General features: G+C 44.1%; 1 protein-coding gene across 1 annotated transcript in view; it reads right to left on the bottom strand.

The window, feature by feature from the left end:
* Positions 1 to 26,870, bottom strand: part of LOC138493301 (uncharacterized protein C5orf52-like) — a 120,375-nt gene that overhangs the window by 92,319 nt on the left and 1,186 nt on the right. The gene's annotated exons all lie outside the window — the stretch shown is intronic.

Below are 26,870 nucleotides of genomic sequence, written 5' to 3' on the forward strand. Positions count from 1 at the left end.
TTGTGGAGTATTTTTATCCATGCCACTGGGCCACACTGCACGCGTTTGCCAATGGGGAAAGGAAACTGCCAAAAATGGAGGCAAAAACCCCTGTGAGCACTAAATCTGCAAAATTGTGCAGAGTTCATAAACCACCAAAAGAGCTGCTCGCCCTGCCACATACACCGGCAAAGTGGTGTAAAAGCGGGAATCACTGCTGTCATCTGTCACCTGAAACAAGGCCACAGAAGGGCCTAATCCAAAAATGCCCTTAAAAATGCAGTAATTTCCCAGAGAATTATGCAAAGGAAAGTGTGCTGAAATCATGGATTCTCCAGGCAGTCAGAGGAATCCAGGTCACCCGGCCTGACAGTTAATTAAGGAAACTAGCTGTCAAACCCACTTAAAGGTGTTTGTTTTTCTGGAAGAAATTGCAAAATCCACTATTTCAAGCATGTTTGTGAAGGGCTAATTCTTTTAAAATGTTTAAATCCTTTATAAACTGTGCTTATATCTTATATTTGAAATTAAAAGACTTTAATGTCAAAGAGCCCAGTCTGGGGCCAATCCACTATTTAATCCTGATCTGACAGCCTGGCCTGGGAAATCTGACATCTCCGCTTGACACTTCCTTGAGAACAGGAAGGCTAATGGCTGGTATTGGTTCCCGCATAATGCCAACAAGCCACACAATGGGGCGGGATTAGACATTTGTCTGCTGGCTGACCAAAGAACAAAGGACAGGCTGAGCATTGACCTCTGCAAGGAGGTGCACGATGTGGAGGAGGTTTCTCAATGAACTTCAAAGGACTGGACAGCTGCTGCCTGAAAAGGGGAGGTTACACAGGAGGACTTTGGTTTGCAATCTTTATTTTGATTAAAGTTTAAAACTCTTTAACTGAGCAACCTAAAAAGGGATAAATCTGAAACTTGGTAGATATTAAACTAATTTCAGCCTTGTGATTTGAAGACATGGAGGAAACTCATACCATTTAAGGAACCAAAGTTATGAAAAATGTCTGATTGTGGCAGAACTATTAATGTTGCAAACTTACAATTGTATGTACACGATCCACTGATAAGCACCCAGAGATATATCAAATTAGAAATGATTAATCCAAAGTTTTATGGGTAAAATTGATAAAAATCCATTGAATGACCAATACAGGTCTCACATAGATGGGAAGTGAATGTAAATCGAATCGAATATAAAGTATGTGGGCCTCATTACGATTTTGGCGGTAGCCATGCCGCTATTCGGGTCTGGGTTCCCAGAATGAGGAATTACCGGGCCATTCCGAGTTCGGAGGGCCCGGTAAATCCTCCCTCTGGAAACCCGGACCCAGGCCTTCCCCATTCCCATTTCAGCCCCAATACGATTACGAGCGGCCCGTTGTTTGCTCCCTCTTCCTCTCGCACACCCGCTCTACACGTCTGGTGAAACCAGACATGCAGACTGGGTCCCGCGAGGGGACCTCGAAATCAGGCGGTACGGTGTTGCCGGCGCCTTTACCGGCGCTGATAACCCCTTACCACCTGACTTGTAATGAGGCCCTATGTGTCCAATTTTATGAGGGTAGAAATGTACATTTGTCCAAAAGTATGTTTTGGGTAAAAATCCAGGTGGGAGTTCCTAAATCCTGTCATAAGATGACAGCTCTGTTCAGGCTGCCAACCAAAACAAAGGGCATGCCTGTAGCGACTCACAACCATGGGGGTGGGTTTTGAAGTTCTGCCCATTCCATAAACTTTGTAATAGATAAATATAGGAGTTTCATTACACATAGACACACTGTTTCCAGAACAGACTGCTTCCTGAACACTGCTTCCAGAACCCATCCAGTTGTCCGCGCAGCACCTTATTGCAGAACTTTTCATCTTGTAGCTTACTCCAGAATTCCTTGAAAAATCCAGATTCCTTTGCAGAATCCAGACTCTAGCATTGCAAAATTATTGCTAGCCTGAACCAATTGCAAACATCCCAAACTTGAAGGGATTTAATTCTGATTCAGCTTGGCTTGCTACCAGTAAGACTTGCCCGCTGAAAACTTGCATCCTGCTATCTACCGTGTCCAGTATCCAGAAGGAGCCCATCCAAATCCAATCTGAGGTGCAGTCTGAGTTGACCAGAACTGCCTTGCTGATCCAATCCCGCTAGAGGTGCCCTGCTGCCGGTAGACCAGATCCAATTCATTGACCAGGGCTGATGGTCCAATTTAATAACTTCTTCTGTAAGGATTAACAGGAAGAACCGTGTCCCATAGTATATCTGCATTGTAATATCCCTATCTCAACCCACCCCATCTTTAATTCAGAACTCCAGTATTGGTAGAAGCCTTCTTGCGCTGATAGTCTCACCTGTGTTCCACAACCATAACTCCCTAGTGATTTTGAATAACTAAAGTAAATCCCAAGAAGAAGTAGAGTATCTACAATGGGACGCGATACGCTGATCACGTGACTGTATGATCCATACGTGGCATTCTCTTTTTCATAGTTGTAATATAGTGTAATCAAACCCATCTGTCACTTTCAAAAGCGCATTTCTGTTTTCATTTTCGCGATCATTTTGCAAAAACGCCTCTCACTAAAACCTCCATAACTCCTTCAGTTTTAAAGATAGAAACGAAATTTCAACTCTCACTGATACCTAACATCCTTAGCTATATCCACAAACCGCAACACGGGACAGTGTATTTGACCCGTTTTTCGTCAATATCGCATAGTAAAAGTTTGCTGCGAATTTGCAAAATTCCCAAGTTTACACGTGTCATTTCCCCATTTCAAAGTGCTTTTTCCATCCCATCCTGATCTGAAGTGTGTAATTGTTGTTTATATTATAGCTCATTTATGTTAGGACCTGATTAGTGTTGCTTTCTTTAGCACTTGTCTCCATTTAAGCATTTATGCACCTTTTGCAGTATTTAACAAAGCTATTTTCCATCTGCCATTTTCAAAGTGTCATTTGCCAAAATAAGGTTTTCTCTCTTGTTTGGGAGGGAAGATTGCCTATAAACTCTAGAACCTGTCTTCTACTCCTGAATACCTGTTGATTACTCACATTGGTGTAGGACTGTTCATTTGTATTTAAACAAAACTTTGCAGGGGGAACAGTAACCTAAGCGCTATCTGTGTGCAAAACAAACTGTTCTTTTTCCCTGTGTCTTCTATTTTGCCTCCTTATAAGTGAATTCAATTGCTTTTCTTATTTCTGAATTCTATTGCACGAGCGCGAGCACAGCAACTATAACTACACGCATAGAAAGTACTTATCTCCCGGGTTCTCAGGCACGACAGGAACGCCCAGGTATTCCTTGTCCCCGAGACCTTGTGTAACTACTGGTAACTGCAGCCGCTCCGCGGTGCACTAAGAATTTCACCTTTAGACAGTGAACACGCCATTGACTCCTGCATTAGCCACGGCTATTGGGTAGCAGGCATACAGGGGCTACAATCCCCAGTAGCACCAGTGCCCCTCTTAGGGAAACGTCAGGTGCTTCAGCACCGGCGCTTCTGGGCCAAGCAAGTCTTGCGCCAGTCCTCGCCGTCCACGGCGTCTGGCACAGAAAACGCTGCTGGGGAACACTGAGACATATATTCCTACTCTTTAAAACCAGACCAAAATGGGCCTCCTTCCTTTGAACACCTTGCTCCTTGAGCAACAAAAACGTATCCGCTTAAACAAAGCCACGATAGCCACCCGGCTTATCCAGGATAAAACCCAAAACAGTAACAAAGAGGAACTTGCAATCAAAAGACAACACAAAAAAAACAAACCCATAGCCACTTAGCCGTCACCTACACCTACCACAACAAAAAGTAGCACCAATTTAAAAATCTGTCTACTTAATACACGATCACTCAATAAACATGCCCAATTTATCCATGATAGGATCATTGTGGAGAACATCGATATCTTCTGTATCACTGAGACATGGCTCACTGATCCCATAGGCCCTACTTGCGACATTGCTGTCCCTGATGGGTACGTAATTTACTATACCAACAGGGAAACCGGAAAAGGAGGAGGAGTTGCAGTTATTGCTAGAAGCTCCTTTGCACTCTTCCAAGGCAAATCTTCATGCGGTGGATGCAAATTGATTCACCTCAAGCACCTGCTCACTGAAAACAATTGCCTCAACCTACTAGTAGTCTATCGACCACCATATCCCACCCCGGAATTCAATGACAACTTTACCCAACTCCTAAACCTCCTGAAAGGCCCAAATTGTGCCATATTAGCGGTCGGAGATCTTAATAGATGGTACGGCAATCAGGCTGACAAAGACGCCATCAATCTAGAAAGTTCACTACTAAACATAGACTACACCATTACAAATAAAGAACCAACCATGAAAAATGGTCATCAACTGGATTGGATAATTACCAATAACCTCGAAACACACGATTACCAAACCAAACCCTGCATTTGGTCAGACCATTACAGTGTCTCATTTCAGGTCTCTCTTCCCTTACCTAAAGAAAAAAAATCCCAATCCCCCAAAAGAAGTTATGCAAAGGAACTTTAAAAACATCAAGAAAGAACAACTTGAATCATGCATAAAAGACTTCACCACCATTACTAAAGAAGAGAACTCATGCGACATTATAATGTCTACCCTCTTAGACCATCTCAAAAAGTTAGTAGAGCAAAACGCACCCTTACAGACCAAAACTTTTAGAACCAAAAGCAAATTGCAAGAATGGTTCTCTAAAGAACTATCTGAGCTTAAGGGAGCCAAAAGAAAACTGGAAAACACCTGGAAAAAGAACCCTACTCTTGAAAATAGGGAAAAATGGAAAATTATGGAAACAAAATACAAGAAAGAAATAATAGAGGCTAAGAAACAGTACCTTAACAAACAAATCATGGCAGCAGAAAATGCCTCAAGTAAACTTTTTAATATCTTGAAATCCTTAGACAAACCCCCTGCCATTTCGCCACCTTTCTCACCATCACAACAGGAATGCGACAACACCCAAAAATCTTTTTTTGAGAAACTAGAAAAAGCTAGAGACAAAATCACAAAAGCATAACTAAACAAACCTAATACGATTAAAATGCCAGCAGAAAAACCTCTTGAGAACATAGAACCCTTTCATTTCTCGTATATCACCACAGAAGAGATGAAAAAAACACTTGTCTCTATGAAACCTACCTCATGCGCGGAAAACATCCTACCCGCCAAAATAATCTTAGAAAACCCAGACATCTTCGCCCCTACACTTGCTAAAATCGTCAACACTTCCTTTAAAGACCAACTAGTCCCCCAGGCCATAAAAAAAGTCACAGTTACCCCACTAATAAAAAAACCTGGCTTGGATCCAAGAGACCCAAGCAACCTTAGGCCAATAACCAACTGTAACTTCCTCCTCAAGATCGTAGACAAAGTAGCCACCGCACAATTACAGGCACACATTTAGACCTCTGATGCACTACACCCACAACAATCTGGGTTCAGAACATCTCATAGCACAGAATTAGCTATGCTGGACTTACAGACAAAGATGCTCAGCATCTTAGACAAGGGAAAAATTGGACTTCTCATCTTGTTAGACCTCAGTGCCGCCTTTGATCTACTGGATCATAATCTACTTGAAGTAGCTCTAGGCAAAACGGCAAACTGCTCACAAGCGGCTAAAACATGGATAATGTCCTTTTTAAAAAACAGGACATCTCGAGTCCACTGGGGAGACAAATTCTCCATGGAAAGGGAGATCCTCTGCGGGGTTCCCCAGGGAGCCAGCATGTTCCCACTGCTGTTCAACATCTACATTAGATACTTATGCTACATTTTAGATCATGCAGATATATTCTTTACCAACTATGCAGATGATACGCAGCTGGTACTGGACCTTAGCGGGGACCATAGAACTGACAATGACAATCTAATTAGAATATATAACATCATAGAACAATGGATGGATTCTAATTGGATGTGCTTGAATGGCAGCAAAACCAAGCTGATGGTTTCCGGATCCACTCAAGCCAGAAACTCACTGCCGCATAACTACGCAAACTTTAAAATCAAAGACGTCAACATCAAAGTACTTGAGAAGGTAAAAACCCTGGGCATGATGATGGAAGCATCCCTTGGAGCAGAAGCCCAGACTCAGTACATAAAAAAACATGCAACTATTACTTGAGACTCCTCAGAACCATCAGACCGTACCTTTCAGAGAACAACTGCGCCACAGTGGCCAGAGCAACCATCCTCTCTCGTTTAGACTACAGGAACACAACTATGCTCGGAGCCAGCAAAAAAAGCATACAGGCGTTCCAGATTATCCAAAATAACGCAGTTAGGATAATCAAAGGCAAATCTAAATCAGACCACATCAGTAAATCCAGGAAGGAATTACATTGGCTTAAAGTAGAGAGTAGAACTCACTTCAAGGTGCTTACAATAGCCCACAGATGCATCCACGGGAAGGCAAAGGCTACCTAAAATCCAAAGTGTGTCCTTATGTCCCAAGCCGCGCCTTAAGATCCTCGGATCAAAACAGGATCGCAGTGATGCCACACAAACGTAGGTCTGGACTGGGAAAATCTTTCCCAGTCATTACAGCAGGTATCTGGAACAATCTGCCAGCCCACATAAGGAAAGAACCTAACTACTTACGCTTTCGTAAGTTAGTGAAAACGTATCTCTTTAAATGACCTCACCATCCTTGACCCACTAAACCTCTGATTTCATTAGGAACTGTCTCGTCTCATTTTGTTTGTCTTCGTGTCCATGTTTCTGCTCCCCGAGACTCGCAAGTTACCGGCGCATTACAAATAAATAAATAAATATTGTCATCCTTTGGGTGATTGCTGCCTCATATATATATATATATATATATATATATATATATATATATATATATATATATATATATTAAACCTATGTGTGATTTGAATATTAAAATAAATAAATAAATATTTACCTTTACAAACTAGCCGGATTTCTGGTTCAGTGTGACCTGGGGGGTATTTTGACACGGGTGTGATATGAGTGGTATATCATTCAGAATATTGAACTTATAGACAAAAATAAAATAAGGATTTCATTTGTGCACTACATTGCTAGACGAGACCTGGGTGTATGCCTGAATGAAATCCCTTACAGCTTGGGGGCTCGTGCCTTGATTCTGAATTGAAATACCACCCGTGACAGTCTAGCACAGCATACTAGCCTGCAGGGTACAGACACCTTGCTGGGTTGGCGTAATGTGCTACACTGTAAAAGCACCCCTCAAAAGAAATACTCCAAAAATTGGGCCTGTTTTCAAAGGTAAATTAACCCTGAAATAAGTCAGAAGAAAATTGATATTTCTGAGATGGTGATCCCAGTGGAAATTAATATTGCTAGGGAACACCGCCTGCACAAACTGTTTGTCAGGGGTGAATGGCCAGAACAGGATGAACAGGTATGGCTGCAGGAAATAAAAGAATAAGTCATTGCAGTAGACCTGAATACATGGCAGGACAAGGGTGCATTACATCAAGTGCTTAGTGAACTGTACATGGCCCCAAAAATAAAAAAAGAAACAGTGTACAATTGCCAAAATAGCGGCCTACCTGTACCTCCACATAGGAATCATACAGGAAAAGCATGCAGACAACATAGATCTGGCAAAGAGGCAAGGGGAAACACTGCAGAAAATCCAGACTAATCTGGACTCTGCAGAACAAAGGCTCCAAAAGAGCCAAGAAACAGAGGCTAGGCAGTATATCACCAAAATAAAGGAAGATCTGGCTCTCTTACAGAAAAGGAATGCAGAGCAAGATACCTAGGTACAGACACTGCAAGAAGAATGTCAGGAAAGGGTTGACTCTTTACAACAGAGTCAACAGAAACTGGAGCAGCAATTAACTTTTAACAGAGCCTGCGCAGCACAGGTAGTCACCCTACAAAACCGCTTAGAAACCTTAAAAGAGGAAAATAATACATTGATTATTAAAGACATCCACTCTCAAGAGTAATTTGATGAGGAACGCCAGAAATCTAATGCATTTAAAAAACAGAGGGATGACCTGGTTGAACAGAGGGGCACTCTAACTCAGGAGATGGACGCCTTAGGCCAGGAAGTCAGCCAATTAAAAACTAAGTTAGAGGAAAGAAAGCTGTCCCCTTCAGGAGTTTAGTGAAATTAAAACTGAATATGAAAAGCTACTAGAGCACACCAGGTAGGTGGAGGATGCTCTGGCAAAGAACACTCAGACCAATAATGACTAAACTCAGGAGGTCAGTCTCCTGCAGCAGAAATTGGCCCAGTATTTCCAATCCAGGCAGGAAGCACAGAGAGACAATGAGGCTCTCTGTGAAAAGAATGACAGGCTCCACAAACAGATAACCATGCACGAGCAAATCATTGAGACCAGTAAGGCCTTAATAGAGGAGCAAAAGAGTCAGAGTTTGGCGTGTCACCAGGGAATAGGGGCTGAAAGAGATGAGGTAGGAAGGGACAGAGAAACACCTGAGCATAACATCAGGACCCCTGTCATCAGGGACTTTAACCAATTCACTTCCATGGAATCTGCCACCCTCATGTCCACTGGCTCATATGAACCAAGGGCCACAGGGATGGTAGACTTCAGCAGAATGGGAAATATGGGACTGACAGATCAGCACCTCCCAGAAATGGATGGGCGGGCACCTCTGTACAGATTCCCAAATGTTAGGGACAACCCCTCTGATCAGGAAGACTCCAGTAGGGGAGACTCAGGGAAATGCATCCTCAAAAATACCGCCTACGGAAGGATCAGTCTGTCAGATTTGGTGGGGAACTCCAGGAAACTAGACCCACAAAGAGTATCTTAAAGACGTCTTCCCAGCTAGGGCAGTAGAGGTGTGGGGGGTACTCAGCCAATCCTGGGAGCAACGTAGAGTCAGAAGACTCTTCTGAGTGCCACAGGTCTCAAGAGACTAGGCCCCCACAATCTGCAAGCCATTCCCAAGCTTGCAGAATCAGGGAGAGCCTAGAGGATCAGATGGCCACCTCCTGTAGCAGTGCCTCTGAGTCAGAGTATGAGTGCACAAGGGTGACTAAGACTAAAAAGTCCACAAAATTAAGAGGGCCCTACTGAAATATCCCATGAAACAAATCAAGGCCATTAGGATTGTCATAACTCCCTATCATAAAATTGCCAAGTATTCAGTTTGGGAGCACCTCGAGTTATATGAGCAAATGATGGAAACTTTCCATTTGAAAGATAGGCAGAGTTGCATTCAATATGTCAAGTGGACATTTTCCCTTGAATACCCCAGCTTCTTTTGCGGGGCTGGAGGATCAAAACCATGGTCCCCCTATAGGGCAGCCATCTTAACATTTTTTTCCATACATAGGAACCCTCAAGAGGCCCGCAAGGCGGCCTACAACCTGCAATGTGGGGAAGACCAGGCCCCACAAGAATTTGTACAAGAGTTAAAAACGTGCCTTTGCGCAGACCACCAGGAGGGTGCGCTCAGACAGTAGGGACTTCATTAATACCTTCTTTCATGCACTCCCTAAATACATCATGACTCAGCTGGTGAGGGACTTTCATGAGAAGAGATCACTAGACTGGGTCATTGAACAGGCAACTCACACTTATGAAGTGAATAAACTGGTAGAGAATAAAAGTATAAATAAAAACCCCAAACCAACCAACACCCCTGCTGCTGCTAAGGTGGTGGAGGTGAAGGTTGCCCCCATTTTAGATCTGGAGATGGGGGGGCCTAAAGATATTCCTGTGCAAAATCCTCCTAACCAAAGACCCAGAAGGCCCTAGGGCCAATCCCAAACAGGTAGGTAGAGAGGTAATGCCACAAATGGGACCCCTAACTCCCCTGACTATATCAGCCCCCGTTACAAGGGCAACAGACCCATTCTGGGCTATGTGTGGACTCCCCCAGCCCAAGGGGGGGGGAATCCAACCAGGTTGCTGACAACCCAGTAAACTTCCCCCTAGCTTTCCCCAGGAGGGCAGCAATCTCCCAAATGCCGGGTTGAGCTTCTTTCCCCGGTACCCGCCAAACATCAACCCCCAAAACAACCCTCCTTTCTTTCCCCACTTTCCTGAGCCCAGACAGCCCAATCCGGGAGAGGGGAGGCCAAGGGTGGAGGGTCACCAGAACTATCCCAACCAAGGGTATTATGGGAGAAGGGACAGTTACCCTTCCCGTGATCAACCTAGGATGGACCAGAGACCCCCGTACCAGCCAGAGCGGGTGTCCCAACTGGGGCGCCAGGTCCAGAACTTGTCACAGGATCTGGGTCGCATGTTGAGGGCTCAGCAGAACCCTCAGATGAGCATGGCGGCCCAGAACCCCTCAAATCAAGGGTCTGGTACTCCAGAGCAATGACAGGGAGAGAACTTGACAATTCACCAGTTCCAAAGGAGGAGGCACAGGGGGAAGGGGAGTGTAAAGCCTTAGAGGAAGCTTCCTTCCCCACTTGTGAAAAGCCCCTTGAAACCCAGGAACCGGAACCAAAATCTCCTGCCCCCGAAAGTCTGCAACCTAAGGAACAGTGGGCAGGTAGGAGAAATAAAGGGCCTAAAACAACCCATTTTGTGGAGGAGGTCAGAGTCTTCCAATTTGAAGGAGAGGGGTCCTCAGAGGATTCTGGGAAAAGGATCTTCTCCTTCAGGTATGGGGGAACGCCTCCCAAAGAAAAATGGGTCCAGAGAGATCCTTATCCAGACTGGGTAAATGTGGGGACTGAGTTAAAACCACCCATCATTGAACCCCAGAATGACAAGTCAGAAAATCACCTTGCCCAAACCAATTCTGGTGACTGCCTCCAAAAAGGGGGTGGGGGGGCAGCCCAAAACTCTTCCCATATCCAATGTTCACCTTTTTCTTACAGGTTCCCAAGCTCCCAAACACAATCCTGCCCAAACTATCCCTCTGTCTGAATCAAGAGTAAAGCAATTAACCCACCAATTGTCCCAAAATGCACATTATCTTTGCCTCCTTGAGGAGAAGGAGGGAGGATTTTATGCCCCGGTCCAAATACAGGGGCAATGAACATTTTTGGCACTGGTGGACAGTGGATCCCAAGCCACCCTTCTGTCAAAAAGGGCCTTTAATCAGCTGAATTCCGGAAGAGTGGAGAGATACCAGATCCCTCTCACCCCTCTTCCTGGACAACTTCAGAACTTTGAAACACCCGGTCATAGTTGTGACTCCAGAGGGTACACCATGTTTACTAGGGAATGACATCCTGAGTAGATTGTCTCCCCTAATAGATTGTGTAAACAAGGTCCTCTGGACCCAGACTAACTGACCAATAAAATTTAAACATAGTGTCAACCATGTTAGTTTAAATGCACATGCCACGTGGTTGAACAAAAACCTGACCAAATTGAAATCCATTTTCAAAACAACCAAATCCCTGACATGACAGTAATTACAGTAGGACAACAAATTGGTGATGGGAAGTCCTCTCTATTTCTGAAAATCATCCTTCCTTCCAGTCTCAAGTGGCATTCCACACTGGAAGGAAATACTCCGAAATTATATACCAATTCACAATCAAAAAATCCCACTTCTATTGTCCAAAACTGGATGAGAAACCAACTCAAAGCTTGGCTGACATTCAGAAAATTGGAAACAGTTGTTCATCTCGATTCAGTTAAATGGGGGGAAGGACTCTGTTCTCGCCCGAGTGTGCATGAACAACGGTAAGAGCTTCATGCACACTCCGAAAACTCTCGAGGCCATGTTCCGAAAACTCTCAAAAGATCCAGCCATTCCCTCCTTTAAATTGAAAGACGATTGGGAAATGGACTTGGAAACAACCAATTCCATTTTATTTAGGCAGTAACATTCTCAATCACTTTGCCATTAGTTTGGACCTAATAAACTTCAAAGCCTGGTCCCAATTAGCGGGTAATCCCATAGCCTTTGATGATCCAGAGAAAGCATTTTGGTCGGCTCAATTGCTGCCATATCCAGTTGAAGTGCAGATTGGAGAGGAAGTCACCATCCCAGAACGGACCCGACAATTCACACTTAAGATAAAAATTGAAAGAGGAGAAAAACTGCAAAATCCTGACGCATATGTGCACCTCAATACCCATTTCCAACAGCAAGGGTTGGGATTAAACCCCAAACCACTAGTTAATACAGAACACAACACCATTCCAATAGTGGTGGATAACAGCGACCTTAGGAGTATCACTCTGGGCGCAGGAACCATTATTGGAATGGTGGTTGATGACCAACATTTTTCCATAGATGTAGGTAATGAATGACTGTTTTGACAGTGATAGCGACAATGACACAACACCAGACAGGATCTTCACCCGGCATGGGGGGAATTTCCTGGTGTACTCTTCCTGTGCTTATGGTGAGGAAGAAGTGACCTGTGACTTTAGGAGGGATGAGGTGATCTTTCAAGTCCTCCAGGACTGCCTTCCCCACCTGAAGCCATCAGTCCAAGTCAGTACTTTAACCAGGGACTTCTCCACCCAGCTGGATGAGGCCGCTGAGAAAGCCAAACAAGAAGTCTTTCTGGGCTTCAGGCAGATGGTTGAATAGAGAGTGAACCTAGCTGATGCCTGTGAGACTCTGGACCAGAAGCAAAAGTTGAAATAAGTTTTCTTAGATTTTCAAGATCTCTTTGTGGTGGACTCATATGACTGTGGTCACACCGAAATCCATACAACAACAATTCCCACGGACCCTGGCATGACTCCAGTGTTTGTCAAGCAATACCGCTTGCCTCTCGCTTCAATGGAGTCCCTTACAGAAATAATTAGAATAACATTATGTCGACAGACATAATGTCGAAAAAAAAGTCGAAAAAATATTTTTTTTTTACTTACGGAACCCCAAAAAACATATAAATAAAAAAATAAAACATTCCAAATAAAAAATGTCAACATTTCTTTTCTCGACATTTTGGGCCTCTTTACGACCCAGGCGGTCTGGAAATAACGGTGGCGGTAAACCCGGACCACCTGATCCCGACTCCTGCAGGCGGGAGGTGATGTTCCCGCCAGGTCTGACCTGGTGAGTTTAACACCGCCCGCCTGCAGGCGGACGAGGAAACACCGGCAGCATTACGAGATGCTGCCGGTGTTTCCATGATCCCCATTCCCATCGAGTCCCAGAGGACTCGATGGGAATGGGGATTAACACCATTCTGCCTCCGTGATTCCCGGAAAACCGGGGTTGTAATGCCCCGGTAATTCCGGGAATCACGGAGGCGGAATGGTAAAATGAGTCCGGCGGTAACCAGGCGGTTTTACCACTGCGGTTACCGCCAGACCGTAATGAGGCCCTATGTCTTTCGACATAATGTTTTCGACTGTTTAGCTGCGGTGTGGGCATTGAAGAATTACCGCCCGTTTATCCACAGGGAACACATCATAGTGGAGACTCCACACCATCCTCTGCAATATCTTCAAAGTGAAAGAATCCGGGCCAGAAATGTAAATAATTCCCAAATTACTTCCTGGATTCTGTCCATGCAAGGCTTTCCTGTGGAGATCAGATATGACCAAAACAAGAAGGGCCTCATTACACGGAAGGCGGTGAGCCATGGCGCTATCAGCGCCATGGCTCATGCCGGTAAAATACCGGCATCGCCTTGGCGGAAAGGGGATTTACCGCCCCATTCCAAGGTTGGAGGGGCGGTAAGTCCCCCTTCCGCCATTGCCCTTCCCCATTCCCATTTCTGCCCCATAGGGCTCTATGGGAATGGGGAAGGCGCTAATAACGGCACCGCAATTTTGCGGTGCCGTAATTAGCTCCGAGGTCCCTTAGCGGGTTGGTTTTTAACGCCTGCAAAAAGCAGGCGTTAAAGCACCAACCCGCTAAGGGACCTCGTAGTAAGGCGGTAATGGTTAACGGTCACCGTTACCATTAACGGTGGCCGTTAACCATTACCGCCTTCCGTGTAATGAGGCCCGAAGAGTCCCCTCGTGCAAGGTCTGGCTGACTTGCATGATTGTGCCTGAAAAAACTGTCTCAAGGACGAAAGTCTTAAAATCAAGGACAACATGGAGGCATACCTTAATTCCCCACACAAGCTCTATGAAGAAGACAAGTGTGAGGGAATGCCCACTGTCTATGTGGATGGGTGCTCCTACCATATTGACAACAACGGGGAAAAGGAACTTGTAGCCGGCGTGGGGAATGCATGGGTGAATGATGCCCCAGAACCCTCTGCTGGGTACAAAATCAGTCCCCGTAGTAGTCAAGTGGCAGAGCTGATGGCTGTGCATCAAGCCATCCTCACTGCTGTCCAACACCAACTCCACAGCAACAGCACCTGGTTAATTGGAAAACCAGAGGCATGCTTTGTGCTAACAATAAACCACTAAAACATGGAAAATTGATACAGAATATTGATGATCTGGTCACCTCGAATGGGATGACCATCTACTGGAAAAAGATCAAGGGACATTATAAAGTAGAGGGACCAGACAACACTGGAAATGACCTAGCTGATCAGCTGGCCAAAACCAGAACCACCCAAGGGGATCTACTTGAGATCGAGTCCCTGTTGGGGGAAATCCAGGTCACTGCAATCTCTAGGTCCCAGACAAATGCTCACAATGAACCCTCAACTGCCCAGTAGAGTAAGGAGACCCCAGATGCTGATTTGATTATGGCTCAAAAAGGGGATCCAATAATTGGTAAGTTTTATCAACAAATTAAGGACCCTGAGAACTTTCCCCTGACGGACACCGATTGCATTGGGAAAGAGTGTTGAAGAAATGTCCAAAAATGTTCCGGATCCAAGACGGTTTGTTGGTGAGGAGATCCATGACGAGTGGGTGGTCCCTACCTCATTCCGAAGCCTGATGCTAAGTCACGCCCATGATGTGTTCACAGCCGGTTATCGGGGGTTTCATACGACATTAGAAATCTTACGAGAGGTTGCATACTGGCCACACATGGGGAAGGACCTCGACCAATACTTGAAGGGGTGTCTTGTGTGTGCACAATTTCAGCCAACATCACTCACACATCATGCTCCCCTCCAAAAGAGAGGGATGGCACTGCCTTGGTCAGATTTACAAGTCGATTTCATCAGGCCCGTGATTCGCTCCTCTAGGGGGAACAAGTACATGTTGACTGTAAAATGCTTGTTTACTAAATGGGTGGAATGTCTCCTGTCCCCAAATTGCAAGGCAGAAACAGCAGCTGCCCTGATGATCAATCACATCTTCTTGCGTTTTGCACTACCCCAAAGGATTGAGTTAGACCGAGGTAGTCACTTCACTAGCGAAGTGATGACAAAGATGTGGGAGATACTTGGGGTAAAAAGGAAATTACAAATTGCATGCCGCTGACCTCTATTGGTAGAGTTGAGAGGTACAATAAAACTATTGAGAGCATATTAAAAAAGTTTGTGGCAGTTTCTGGGCCAAGTTGGGATATTCGATTACCCCTTGTCCTGATGGCCATCAGATCTACCCTTCTTCTGCAACAAAAATGTCTCCATTTGAGTTGATGACTGGACGAAGGATGGTGCTACCCCAGCATCTGCTCTACAGAACCTAAGAGAAGACCTTGATAAATGCCTCCACAACTCATGAGTATGTTGAGAATCTGAGAAAACACCTTCAACATGCTTTTGCCTATGCTCAGCAGAATCTAGAAAGATCTGCAAAATGTTTGAAGACCCACTATGAACTTAGTCCAACTAAAAAATAATATCAAGTAGGAGACTGGGTCTACTTGTACAATTTCCAAAGGAACCAAGCCAAAGAGTGCAAATTCCTCCCAAGTTGGCGGGGTCCTTTTGAAATTGTGGACAGAATCTCACCAGTCGCCTACAGAATCCACATCCCCAAGGGCAGTTTGACAGAGGGGGAAGACAAGTGGGTCCACATAAACCAGCTAAAAAGTTGCCATCCCAGGCATACTTTGCAGCAAATAGAGGAGCCGACCGGAAACCCAGAAGGGGACAATCCGGAGACATAAAAAGAATTATTAAATGTTCATTGAGTATGTAGTAGGAAAGAGTGTTAAGACCTGTATTAAACATAGGCGGGGAATACTGTAAATTGTATTCAATGCAGGCATCTGCCCCACTACACCATCGGGGAGCAGTAGTGGGGAAATTTCCATAACCATGCTGTGTTCTGTTTTCTAGCATCGGAACTAAGAATCATCTAATCACCAAGGCGGACTCCTCGGGGATTGGAAAAAAGAACCAACCCACACTCACAACCAGAACCAGCAAGGAGAGTGTGTCGTATCGATCGCTGATGGGAGAAGCAACCAGATTTTATCACATGGACCGAAAGAAAAATAATACCACTTGCCCAATTCCCCCATGACTGGATGTCACGATGGAGTTAGAGGGGCGGGGGGGTATGTGGAGTATTTTTATCCACGCCACTGTGCCACACTGCACCCCTTTGCCAATGGGGAAAGGAAACTGCCAAAAATGGAGGCAATAACCCATGTGCGCACTAAATCTGCAAAATTGCACAGAGTTCATAAACCACCGAAAGAGCTGCATGCCTGCCACAAACACCGGCAAAGTGGTGTAAAAGCAGCAATCACTGCTGTCATCTGTCACCTGAAATAAGGCCACAGAAGGGCCTAATCCAAAAATGCCCTTAGAAATGCAGTCATTTCCCAGAGAATTATGGAAAGGAAAGTGTGCTGAAATCATAGATTCTCCAGACAGTCAGAGTAATCCAGGCCTTTAAGCCTGACAGCTGCTTAAGGAAACTAGCTGTCAAACCCATTTAAAGGTGTTTCTTTTTCTGGAAGAAATTGCAAAATCCACTATTTCAAGCATGTTTGCGAAGGGCTAATTCTTTTAAAATGTTAAATCCTTTATAAACTTTGCTTATATTTTATATTTGAAATGAAAAGACTTTAATGTCAAAGAGCCCAGTCTGGGGCCAATCCACTATTTAATCCTGATCTGACAGCCTTGCCTGGGAAATCTGACATCTCCGTTTGACACTTCCTTGAGAACAGGAAGGCTAATGGATGTTAATGGTTCCCGCATAATGCCAACAAGCCCCACAATGGGGCCGCATTAGACATTTGTCTGCTGGCTGATCAAAGAACAAAGGACAGGCTGATCATTGACCTCTGAAAGGAGGGGCAGGATGTGGAGGAGGTTTCTCAGTGAACTTCAAAGGACTGGACAGCTGCTGCCTGAAAAGGGGAGGTTACACAGGAGGACTTTGGTGTGAAATCTTTATTTTGATTAAAGTTTAAAACTCTTTAACTGAGCAACCTAAAAAGGGAAAATCTGAAACTTGGTAGACATTAAACTAATTTCAGCCTTGTGATTTCAAGACATTGAGGAAACTCATACCATTTGAGGAACCAAAGTTATGAAAAATGTCTGATTGTGACAAAACTATTAATGTTGCAAACTTACAATTGTATGTACACGATCCACTGATAAGCACCCAGAGACGTATCAAATTAGAAATGATTAATCCAAAGTGTTATGGGTAAAATTGATAAAAATCCATAGAATGATCAATACAGGTCTTACATAGATGGGAAGTGAATGTAAATCGAATTGAATGTAAAGTATATGTGTCCAATTTTATGAGGGGACATAATGGTAGAAATGTACATTTGTGCAAAAGTATGTTTTGGGTAAAAATCCAGGTGGGAGTTCGTAGTTCCTGTCATAAGATGACAGCTCTGTTCAGGCTGCCAACCAAAACAAAGCGCATGCCTGTAACCACTCACAACCATGGGGGTGTGCTTTGAAATTCTGCCGATGCCATACACTTTGTAATGGATAAATATAGGAGTTTCACTACACATAGACACTGCTTCCAGGACAGACTTCTTCCTGAACACTGCTTCCACAACACACGGCTTCCAGAACCTATCCAGATGTCCGTGCAGCACCTTATTGCAGAACTTTTCATCTTGTAGCTGACTCCAGAATTCTTTGAAAGATCCAGATTCCTTTGCAGAATCCAGACTCTAGCATTGCAACATTATTGCTAGCCTGACCCAATTGCAAACATCCCAAACTTGAAGGGATTTAATTCTGATTCAGCTTGGCTTGCTACCAGTAAGGCTTGCCCGCTGAAAACTTGCATCCTGATATCTACCGTGTCCAGTAACCAAAAGAGGCCCATCCAAATCCAGTCTGAGGTGCAGTCCGAATTGACCAGAACCGCCTTGCTGATCCAATCCCGCTAGAGGTGCCCTGCTGCCGGTAGACCAGATCCAATTCGTTGACCAGAACTCCCGGTCCAATTTATTAACTTCTTTGATAAGTATTAACAGGAAAAACCATGACCCATAGTATATCTGCATTGTAATATCCCTATCTCAATCCATCCCATCTTTAATTCAGAACTCCAGTATTGGTAGAATCCTTCTTGCGCTGATTGTCTCACCTGTGTTCCAAAACCATAACTCCCTAGTGATATTGAATAGCTAAAGTAAATCCCAAGAAGAAGAAGAGTATCCACAACGGGATGGGTTATGCTGATCACATGACTGTAAGATCCATATGTGGCATTCTCTATTTCATAGTCATAATATAGTGTAATCAAACCCACCTATCATTTTCAAAAGCGCATTTCTGTTTTCATTTTCGCACCTATTTTGCAAAAACGCCTCTCACTAAAACCTCTATATAACTCCTTCAGTTTTAGAGATAGAAATGAAATTTCAACTCTCACTGATACCTAACATCCTTAGCTACATCCACAACTAAAAACTGCATAGCGGAACAGTGTATTCGACCCGTTTTTCTTCACTATCGCATAGTAAAAGTTTGGCGTGAATTTGCAAAATTCCCAAGTTTACACGTGTCATTTCCCCATTTCAAAGTGCTTTTTCCATCCCATCCTCTTCTGAAGTGTGTAATTGTTTATATTATAGCTCATGTATGTTAGGACCTGATTAGTGTTGCTTTCTTTAGCACTTGTCTCCATTTAGGCATTTTTGCGCCTTTTGCAGTATTTCGCAAAGCTATTTTTCATCTGCCATTTTCAAAGTGTCATTTGTCAAAAAAAGGTTTTCTCTTTTGTTTGGGAAGGAAGATTGCCTTTAAACGCTAGAACCTGTCTTTTACTCCTGAATACCTGCTGATTACTCACATTGGTGTAGGACTGCTCACTTGTATTTAAACAAAACTTTGCAGTGGGGACAGTAACCTAAATGTGTGCAAAACATACTGTTCTTTTTCCCTGTGTCTTCTATTTGCCTCCTTCTAAGTGAATGCAATTGCTTTGCTTATTTCTGAATTCTATTGTCACCCTTTGGGTGATTGCTGCCCCATATATATATATCTACAGTAAAGCAATGTGTGATTTGAATATTAAAATAAATAAATAAATATTTACCTTTACAAAGTAGCCTGATTCCTGGTTCAGTGACCTGGAGGGTATTTTGAGACGGGTGTGATATGAGTGGTATATCATTCAGAATATCGAATATTGAACTTATAGACAAAATTTCATTTGTGTACTACATTGCTAGGCCGAGACATGGTGTGTGCCTGATTGAAATCCCTTACACGGTCAAGGAGAGAATGGGTGGGGAACAAATATCTTAGATGTGGGAACCCAAGGCATGCAGCTTCCAGTGTGTTCTGTCCAGCAAGGAATGCAGAGTGCATCAAGTGCAGGCGTAAGGATCATTTTGCACAAATGTGTAAGGAGAGCACTATTAATACCATGCAATGTAGACAGAACTCACATGAACAAGAATTTGGACTAGTCCTTCAGAGTGGAGCACGCAAACCTCAACACATATTAGAAATATCAGCATTGCCTGAAGGAATGGGAGCCCCAGTGGACACTTTTCACATTGATGGTTTGAGTCTATCGATGAAGGTAGACAGTGTTTCTCTGTGGACTATTATATCAATGGACACGTTCACAAAAACATTGGCAAGAGAGTTGCAAGAACTAGAACCACCCCTCATACAGCTGTGTGGCTATAGTGAAACAGAAATAGAACTATCAGGGAGATTTCAGGGTGTTGTTGGCTAGAAAGGAAGGGAATGTATGGCAAACATTCTGGTAGCAAAGAAAGGATCATCTCTGTTGGGATGGGAGGAACAGAAGAATTTAGGGGTGCATATTCAGGCAATTGCACCTGTACCGGTAACAATTGCAGAAGTGGACAATAAGTGGGCTGATGAATTACCAATGTTGTTCACAGAGACTTTGGGGAAGTTGAAGGATTTTGAACACTGTATCAAAATTAAGACAAAGGCACAGCCAGTGGTGCATAAGGCACCTCATCACACGAAGGAGCAGCTACATGAAGAACTCAATGGGCTTTTGCAGAAAGGGGTGATAGAATGTGTACATGGAACGGAGTGTCATGATTCGCTGTTTCTGGCCCTTTTGGACTTCATGGTCCATAACGCACTGCAACATCGGATCGGCTATTCTCCGAACATGGCCGACGTTACAGAAACGCTGCACTCTAGTGTTTATGCATGATGCGCTGCCTCCTAGAAAATAGGCACGCCCCCGTGGCTCTGCGTGTCTCAACGCTACTCTTCCGAGTTGTCGGCAAGTGTGCTTGTTACCTTATCCCTTCCGTCAGTGCCCTTCTTTCCGATTGTCATCAGTCTCTTCTTTCCTGGTACTCTTGTGCTGCCCTTTCGCTTCCGCCTAAGGGCCGTTCTCCCTCTTCCATCCCGGACCCTTGTTCAGTGCTTCCGTGCTCGCGGGTGTCTTCTTGCACGCTGTAAGCACTGGGATTATTCCAGGTCCCATTCCTTTCCGGACTCTGCCTCCCGCATCCCCTCCTTCCTGGATACCAAACTCTTACCTGCTTCCAGAGGCTGGTCGTGATCCTCACACTGGACCCAGAGGATACTCGCCCTTACCTGTAGAAGTCCTGGACATCCAGGAATAAGGAAAGATCTCCGAAGAAGAAATCGACCAAAGACAAACAGGTGAGACAAGGGGCCGAATGTGACACGGAGTCGCTATCGCCGGTGGTTTTAGTAGCAAAGAGCAATGGAAGATCCACTTATGTGTTGACTTAAGAGAACTTAATAAGAACATTTTAGTAGAGAGACACCCATTGCCAGTGATATCAGAAGTTTTATCAGTGTTGGGAGAATCAAGTTGGTTTACAGTCACGGACCTGTCTGCAGCTTACCACCAGGTACCTTTGTCACAAGAATGCCAAGAAATCACAGCATTCATCACACCGGAAGGAACATTCAAGTACCTTAGAATGCCCTTGGCATCAGCTGCGGCTGTGTTTCAGCGCGTAATGGAGAAGGTTCTGGAGGGTGTTGGTAATGTGATTGTGTTCCAGGATGACATTCTAATTTTTGCTAATTGTGTCGAACAACATGATAAGTAACTAAGGAATGTTTTGGGAAGATTGTGTGAAGCTGGCCTAACAGTGCAGCATAGTAAATGTAGGATTGGGGTGCGTGAAGTAGAGTATCTTGGACACAACATTTCAGCTCAGGGAATTCCACCAAAGCACAGTCTAGTTGAAGATATTAGTAAGGCCCAGCACCACAGGATAAGGATGAATTGAAGTCATTTATAATAATAATAATATTCACTGTGATTTAGTTTACATGGAAACTTTACAAAAACATTTATAAAAGAAAGATTTTACATATAAAAACATATTAAACATATTTAAATCCAAATCAGCAATAAAAATCACAGTTTCTTAGGCAAATAATGATATGACCAGCTAACATTTAGGCATTTGAGTACTTTCGCAATTAGAGCTATGGAGCTTACCAAGGAAAAACATTGGACTAAAACCTATATTCTCTTATCCACACGTGATATGCAGCTTGGTGTACACATTTGGTCCTTTAACCAAAAGAACATTAGCAGTTGACGATAATATATCGTTTACCATATATGGTCACAGATATTGTTCACCTTATTGCCAACAGCTTTGGATGAACTTATTGTCGATATCATTTCCTTATATTGTTAAACCAGGCTTATTTCAACCTTCAACCAGATGTTATACAATGCCATCAATAAACTCATACTATTAGAGTTAATACAGTGGAGCCAGAATAGTTCCTCCTTAATATATTCATAACTGTGCAAATGTTTACCCAGGATGAGGTTAATTACACTTGTCATTTCATGGCATTCTGTCAGCAAATGTTTAGCCGTCTCCGTCTGATCTTGTTCTTTAAATAGGCAACATAGCCGTTGTTCCATTGGAATCTTATCCCTTCTCCCAGTAACCATTAATGAGCGTAGTTGTTCCAGTCTAAGTAACAGTATGAAGCATCTGAGTCGAGTCTTACTGCTGGGCACAGGTAATATCTCTGTTTTTTTTTAAAAAAAAGTTATACAGTTTATGCTGTACAAACTGGTAGCTTTTTAGCTCTCAGAGATGATCATATCATAGTTCTGCAGCCAGTCCCAGAGCTCTATACGTTTTCCCAATGCCCTCTGTGCCTCATCTGAGTCGCTTCCCACCCTCATTTGCCACCCGACGTCACCAAATAATTTGGTCATCTGTTTCTTAGCTGTACACAGAGAATTTTCCTTTGACATCTCCTGGTGGGCTGCTATTAGTAAACCATTCCTTGTGCTACTAATCATTTTCAGATATAGTGTAGCACGCTTGTTCAATACTACAGCTTTTAAGGAGATCAGCCCCAGTTCCAGCCATATTATCGCCATAGGTATACCAGCCGATAGACCCAAAATAGTTCGCCAGAAATTCCCTTCTATCACCTGTGACCATTTCATATCTATGTCAAGGAGAGCTTCCAAACCATAAGTTATTATTGGGGACAGAGCTTGGATGTACAGTTGACGTGTACCCCATATAGTAAAACCTCCCTGACTGACGGTAAATCTATGGAACAGGGCGGTCAGTTGTGCTGCTCTAATAGCATTTGTCTGTGAAGTCATTTATGGGTATGGCAGAGTTCTATCAAAAGTTTGTTAACAATTCTGCACTAATTACGATACCTTTGAGGGCATTACTAAAAGAAAGGAGTACGTTGTGTGTGGTCAAGTGAGTGTATGGAAGCATTTAAAGAGATTAAAAATGGTATAGCCAATGCTCCTTCCTTAGGGGTGTTTGTGAGTGGGTGCAGGATTTTGTTGACAGTAGATGCCAGTATATTGGGCCTGGGGTCGTCGTTGTCACAGTTGGACTGTGGAAAGGATGAACATGTGATAGCATTTGTGTCTAGACCACTGAAGGGTGCGGAAAAATACTATTCAGTGGTTGAGAGAGAGGCTTTGCCAGTGTTTTGGGCTTCTGTGTTGCCAATGTTTTATAGTAAAAACAGACCATAGACCTTTGGTACAGATGTTGGCTTGTGGAAACTGGTCTAGGGGTTCACCCAGAATTTCTAAATGGGTATTAGGTTTGCAAAGTTAGGATTTTCAAGTGTGCTATGTTCCGGACAAACAGAATGTGGTGGCGGATTGTCTTTCTCAGCTTCCAGGGAATTGTGGTAATGAAGGTGAACAAGTGGAAGGAAAGGAGGAAGAAATAATTTTAGCTCACATTGAGCAAGGTGCTTTGAGTGAGGAAGAATGTAAGTTGGCAGAAAGAGATGACAATGTGTTTAATAATGTGAAGGAGTGGACAGTGGAAGATTGGCCTTGCAGGAATGAGGTGGACTGGAGATTTGATCGTTTTTATGAGGTAATTAATTAATTGTCCTTGTCCAGAGGAAGGCTCAGGAGAGGTTATAAGGTGATTCCCCATGAAGGTGTTAAGGCCAAGCTAATACAAATTGCTCATCAAGGGCATTGTGGAGTAAATGCTAAAAAATAGATTGAGAGAGAGTTACTGGTGGCCAGCGGTGGATGGTGGAGTTGATGGGGAAATGAGGAAATGTGAAATTTGTCTGGCAAGTAACAAGAGCAAAGTGTTGCGTGAGACACCACTTCGGCCAGTGCAGGTGCCTGTGAAACCTTGGCAAAAGGTTGCAGTGGATTTGATTGGTCCTATTCAAGGGCTGGGTGAGGGTTTCAAATTTGTGTTGGTTTTAGTGGATTATCAATCAAAGTGGATAGAGTGGAGTGGAAGGGTGTAAGAGAGGCAACAATGGTAGAGTTAGTGACAATTTTTTTAGAACATTTTCTTCCGTGAGGGGTTTCCCTCAGAAATGGTAACGGATAATGGTGTACAGTTTTGTTCAGAAACCATGAAAACATTTTTGATGCAATTTGGGATAAGGCCCACGCCCACGGCATTATACCATCCTAGAGCTAATGGACTGGTGGAACGTGTAAATAGACTTTTTAAGGGTGGCAGTCAACTGGCTATTAAGTCAGGGTTGTTATGGAGTGACGTGTTCAAACGCATGATATGGAGTTATTGGATCACACCTCTCTCGGTCACAAAGGTCTGCCTATTTGTCTCATTAAAGGGGCACCAACCGGGTTCACAATTGTGTCCTGGGTGGATGGGATTGGAGTGCAGTGTGGAAGTTGATCGTAAGGAGGTGATGAGAAGGGGGGGCGGAGGCACAATGCCTATATGAAGATGTGTTGAATATTTCAAAGTAAAGGAATGTGAATGGATGGTTGGAGATTGGGTTTTGATTAAGAATTCTAGGTATGGTCTCAAATGCTTAGAGGGCAAATGTATAGGACCAAAGAGGATTACAGCAGTGAGGATGAGTGTAGTGGTGGTTGATGGTGGGGAAGTGTGGTCCAAAGGTAGGTTGGCGTTAAGCAACGGGAGCAAGGAGAGAACAATTCCCTGCAGGAATGGTGATGAAGGTGAGGTGGTTGTTAAGGATGCTGAGGAAATGAAGAATGCTGATGAGGTAAGAACGGTGTTGGGTGAGGGATGTGTGGGTGGAAGGGTTAGGAAATTTCCGAGTAAATTTAAGGATTTTTTGTGTGCTTAATTTTATAGCTTGATCTCTACTGACATTAACAATATTATCAAAATATTTATTCTTTGTATTGTTATTGTTGATGCTGTGTGGTTGCAATAATTTTGGGTGTTAATTTATTGTGGAAGGGAAAGATGCGCCGTGTTCTAAGTGTTCCAGAACCAGGTTTGGTTCTGGAACATCACAACAGTTGAATAGGAGTCCGGCAGAGGTGCCTGTTGCTCTAAGCACTTCCTACGAATAGATAAACTTGGTTTACCTCATGGTTCCATGTAGCAGCCTCCTTTCACTTTGCCATGGCAATAGTGTCTTGCCCTTGTTGGCATTGTGGCTTTGCGTTGTGTTCCTTGGTTTCTTTCATCATTGTACACAGATAGAGGTGTGGTGGTCTGCCTGTGTGTATATGCAGCTGTGTCTGGAGTGCTTGGGTCATCCATGGAACCTTAGTGTGGCATGACGGATGACTGCTGGTGAGTGTGCTGTGGGATAGTAGTTGCAGAGTGAGCTGGCCAGGGTGTAAATGGCAAAACAGAAAGGTGATGGCTGGAAGGTTTTGAATTAATCATAACCTCAGGCACAGCTCTGGGCAACCCTCCAGGCCATCTTTTTTCAGCCTGCCAAGCCATTACAGAAGGAGAAGAACCATATGCAAATCAGGCTTGGTCCTATCCCAAAAGGCACAGTTCAGCCCGAACTGCTAGGTCACATCCCTTCTGAACAAGACCACAAGCATCCCCAGACATGTTTCAGCCTTGTTGGGCGTCATCAGTGAGGAGTAGCTTGGGTCTCTAGGCCCGGCAGACTCGGGACTCACGTCTGGGGATACCCGTCACACTTGGGGTGACTTTAGCAAAACAGAAAGGTGATGGCTTGAAGGTTTTGAATTAATCATAACCACGGGCCCAACTCTGAGCAACCCTCCAGACCATCATTTTTCAGCCTGCCAAGCCATTACAGAAGGGGAAAAACCATATGCAAATCAGGCTTGGTCTTACCCCAGTCTGAACTGCTAGGTCACATCCCTTCTACACAAGACCACAAGCATCCCCAGACATGTTGCCTAGCATTTTGGTGCTGGACTGCCCCAGGGAAGGACAAAGACTGATATGTTGTGGATATTTCTCCTCTGTGAAAGATAGTGAGCTAAAGACTCTGGGTAAGGCTCTCATAACCAGGACTAATGTCTGGCAGAGGGACTCCCAGGACCCCCCTTCTTATTTGCACAGTGTAAATGGACCGGTGATTGTTCCCTACATACTTACCTATAGTAACTCATGTGAACTACTGAAACTGTAATGATAAACTTACCTGAGCATGCAGCCAAGGAGCCTGCACTTTAGGTCCTCTTGGTGAACCTGGTCACTTCGGTTTGTAGCCCGGTTGTAAGCGCAGCTGGAGAGTGGGGGGAGAGGATGCCCGGAAGGAACACAGGTGTCACCTGATTGTATCGCGACAACTGACAAGAGTCTGATAATGGCTATAATAAGAGACAACTGACAAGGATAGGTGGTGCCAACCATTAGTTAAGGACCACTTGATTGCTGCGAATGAGGAGACACGATGCAAGGTTATGAGGTAGATGGCATTCCACATGTGTTAGAGATATTTTGTTTTTAAATGGTTGCATATAACAGTGTCAAATGTAGTATGTCTAATGGGATTTGTACCACGTTGAAAGAGGAATAGTTGTGTGGGGATGTGAAGTCTCAGGTTTTTCCCTTGCCACATGTTCACTCCCCATGCCCCCTTAAATGCAGTTTAATGTTACTGTAGCACATGGTGTCAATTTCTGTGCTTTTACTGAACAGGTGAGGTGCACGCTCTACGTTGGAACCTGGACACCACACGGGCTCAAGATTGTGAGGTCAGCTAGGGTTCCTCGAGGGCCAGTTGAGCGTTTGGTGTGCAGGTGCCCCGTTTTATTGGGATTTCCTTTCTATGTGCATTTAATAGATTTAAGGTGTGTACACTGTAACGCTATGAGCGGTTTCTTAATGTGTGGTGCAAGGGTCAGGGTTTCCATCTTTAGCCCTTGCATTTGTCATATTTTGAGGTGGAGCACAGGACACAGTGGTTATTGGCATGTAGACTGGATTTGGGGGAGCACACTTTTTGTCAGGTTCTGA

Source organism: Ambystoma mexicanum, chromosome 10 (assembly GCF_040938575.1).
Source record: "Ambystoma mexicanum isolate Mex_15411 chromosome 10, UKY_AmexF1_1, whole genome shotgun sequence".
In the NCBI taxonomy this organism is placed as follows: domain Eukaryota; kingdom Metazoa; phylum Chordata; class Amphibia; order Caudata; family Ambystomatidae; genus Ambystoma; species Ambystoma mexicanum.